The sequence below is a fragment of the Gymnogyps californianus genome, chromosome 10 (genome assembly GCF_018139145.2).
Source record: "Gymnogyps californianus isolate 813 chromosome 10, ASM1813914v2, whole genome shotgun sequence".
Taxonomy (NCBI): Eukaryota; Metazoa; Chordata; class Aves; order Accipitriformes; family Cathartidae; genus Gymnogyps; species Gymnogyps californianus.
The window spans coordinates 3,883,681-3,887,694 of NC_059480.1; positions in this window are offsets into that span (position 1 = coordinate 3,883,681).

The window sequence follows — 4,014 nt, forward strand, 5'->3', positions numbered from 1 at the left end:
CCCCTTTCCATTGCTCTTAAGAATATATTTTTTGCTTGTATTGTGTTAAGAGAAGCAGTTTGATAAATGAGGTATCCTGATGGACAGAACTAGGTTTGCTGTGCTAGTCTGAAAGATTATGATGAGTATAGTTATGGTAAGATGTGAGAGAGCATTCAGAGACTTAATTGTCCTGCATTTAGTTAAGAGACTTAGGTGTATCTAGTGTTACAACTTAGAGCTGATTCTCAGTAAGGGTGTAGCTTTTCCTTGGGGATATTAAAAGCCTTAGCAGGGGTTAAGTAGTATTCAGTCAGTAGCTGAGATGACTGCACAGGGCTCTATCCTGGCTCTTAAAATAAGTCTGCAGAACATAGTTCTTGAAGAGGTCTGTGTGTACTGTCTGCAGAGTATTTCAGCTATAAGTGTCTGAAGAGGAACTAAAATTTTGCACCATTTTCCTAACTAAGCAATCACATTTTATGCTGGAAGTATACAGGATAAAACACCACCAAGATCTTGCTTTGACATTCACCCTTTAGCTGAAAAGTATTGAAAAGCTAGACTACTGCAGACAAGTTTAAGTGGCTTTACATTTGACAAGCTTGAGAATAATTTGCATGGTCTTCACAACATTCAAATTTCTATTTACTTATAGAGATGTTTCTGCTCCGTTATGCAACACTGGGTAGGTCATCCTTGGAGAGGTGCTATTGCCAGGCTGACCTGTATATTTATATGCCAGTACAGTGTGGTGCACCTAGACCATTTTTTTTGGCAATAATCTGGCTATGTCCTTTCCTGCCTCCTTCATCTCCAATGTGAACCATTTGCCATGAGGCTGCTCTTGGCAATGAGGTTCCCTACCATGCAGCGTACCATGTAAAAGCTGTGAGGACATGAAATCAACTTTTCTGAGCATTAATTGTTCAGCCCTCCAGAGCAAGGATGCACAAGTCCACTTTTCCTCTAATCCCAGCAAATGGCTCTGTTCCTGAACATCTTCCATCCACAGAAAACTGTTTTCTGAGCTTCGTGGTGCCTTTAGTCTGGACTAGCTGGTGTGGGTAAGAGTGTGGGTCCTCTTTTTCTGCCCGCTGCTAACCTTCCCACTTTGCCCTGAAGATGAAGAGGAGGTTGTTCAGGTGCTGATAATCTGATGACTTCTATAGTCCCTTCATATGCTCAAAAAAGTTCATTCTCCCCATCCTCATTCTTCTGGAGGAAGAATCCATAGTTCAGCTTCCTGTAGTACAACCTGTCCTGGGACATGCCCCTGAAATCACAGCAATACATAGGACAAAGCACCTTTTGGGAACCAATTTCCTCTAGCCTGGCTTAGCAAAGTGGTGATGCCCACCGTTTGGACTGGGCTAATCCATGTGCAAGTCACCCAAGAAGACACGTCTTATGATTTATGGACACTAATTAATGCTTTTAATTAAAATGGATTAAAAGATACTCTTATTATTTATATTTAAAATGGCTTTTCAAGTCAGAATAGTTTAGTCATGGCTTATAGCCACTTAGTCCTTCTTTGAACACCACCTTTAACCTCTGCTACTTGTGTTTGTAATATGCTTAAAGCTGCTATTCCTTTCATTGGACTTTAATAAGCTACTTAAAGGCATTTTTAAATTATGACCTGATTCCTTGAAGTCAGCTTACCTGGTATTTTAAATGTCAGCTCTAGAACTTCTTTTAGTATATAAGATATTTTTCTATTTTAATTGTTACACTTACAATGCTGAACTTTGTACATGTGCCTGTTAATTATATTCTCATACTGAATGCTCTACCTCAGGTTGAATGGATGATACAGGAGTGTTTGCAATGCATTGTGCAAGCACCTTACTGCGTAGGATGTCCAAAGGCAGAGGATACAATACATTATTCTGTGTTTGAGGTACAGCATATGGCTGTGTCGATACAGAATCAGAAAAAGGTATTGCATAAAGCAAAAGTCAAAGACATTTTGTATGCACAATTGCTGCAGGGAGCTTGGTTGTAGATTTGCATGTAAAATGTGTTCTGGCCATACTTTATAAGAGGCAGGCTTTAATGTGTTTTGGACCCCACTGGGTAGGAGGCTTTAGGTTACCTGTTAATGTTTAATTACATGGAATGTGTGTTTAGTGGATTGTGCAACTGTCACCTGGAAACCTTAAGGTTTGAACCTGTGAGCTGCTGATAGCCCCTGATTGCAGAGCTCTGTAGGTGCTGATGTTGCAAAGATCAGATTTCTCATTTGTGGCATCTTTGCAGTGGACCTTTTCTTTGGCAGTTATCTGCACAGTCCTGTTGAGATAGCTTTGCAGGGTTATTAATAAATGTAGAAAGCTGCTGTGTAATCTGTTAATAGAACTGAGATTTTCAAGTCTGGATAAAAGTAAACACATAGCTAGGTTGATTGAGGCTTTTCCAATGTAATTTGTTTGTTGGGTGGAAATATTTCAATTCTCTGGGCTTTTATTGGTCAGTTTTCCTGTTTGTTGTGTTGTTTGTGTGTTGTGGTAGGGCCAAGCAATGCCTGTTCCCTCTACCCATAGTTTGCGAATGGAATATAACATAGAATTGGAAATAGGAGCACAGTTGCTGCTCCAATGTGTACAAGAAGCAAGTAGGTGGTATAAATAGCTGTGTTTAGTTGACTTTGCCCTGGCTATTTAAAAAGATATTACTATTACCTGTCATTAGGCTTTTCATTTCCTGGAAAAAAAAAAATCTAAAAAAATTGTGTTTTGGAGATGGAATAGCACAGAAAAAAGTAATTTTATTGTCAGGTGGTAGCATATCACTAGCCCAAAACACAGCTGCAAGAAGAAAGGACAAATCAAAAATTAGCAACTGGGGAGAAAAGAAGTAAGCTCATCCGCTGACAAGAAATGAAAGGATGATTCCCTAAAATCAGGAAACTAAAAGGAAAAGTAGCAGTACTTCAGGATAAAAATGAGGCATGTGCAGCAACAGCACAGTCAAAACAAAGTGATGTATGCAAACAAACCTTACACTGAGGAATACCACACAAAAATGTGTCAGTCTGCCTGTTTTTTATCTTCATTTGTAACAGAGTCAAGCAGCTTGGGGGTAAGGGTTTAAGACTCTGTCTTTTGTCACTGGCTTCAATCAAGGCAGGTCAGTAGTGACTAATATTTGTGATAGCTGTGATGGCACCCTTTGGATTTCTCTGAAATTACTCTGTGATATCCCAGCTATTAGCTGACAGAAACCCTTTAACTGCTGGTCCCAGTGAAAGGGGAAATTAAATGCAGTGTCCTTTGAAAGATGCACCCCAGAATAAGCAAATACCTTCAATGTCTAGTTTTGCCTGTGCAGTAACTTAGAGCAGCACTGGAATCATCTTAAAACAGCTTCCAACAGTCAGGGCTCTAATATGTGTCTTGTCTTATGGTAATATGCTAGCTATTCAATGACAGGGCAACAAGAAGAGTTTGTTGAAGAGTTCCACTTGTTTAGAATAACTGTAGGATGCTGCAGTGGCACAAGCTCCTGAATTTTCCTCCAGAGATGCCTATTAGCAGAGTGTGGTGTTTCTATTTCTGTGCTGAGAATGGAAGGATCTCCATCTTCACAAATGCTAAACGCACTTGTGCTGAAAGAATGAATTCATTGGTAGCTGATCTAAGTGTGAGGCTTAACACTGGTGGCGGGAGAGCTTGTGCAGACCTGTCAAAGGCAATTTATTTCTTACTCATAGGAAGACGAGGGCTGATCCTACTCCTATGGAGGAGTTATCTTCAAAGAGAACCCAAACAGACTCCTAAAAAAATTATTCTTTGCCAAATGAGTCTACACCAACCTTACTGTTATTTTCCAGATAGAATATTCTGCCTGATAGGTATCACTGAGTTAGAAGACCCCAGAAAATGAAAATTGCTGCTCTCTGGCAAACATTTGCTGCACTAGTAGTATAACACAGGGAAGGATTTGTGCAAGTAAACTCCATGCACAAGTAACAGTTGCATAATTTCAAAACTGGTCTGTCTTCTCTTGCAGACCTGTGATTGTTCCACT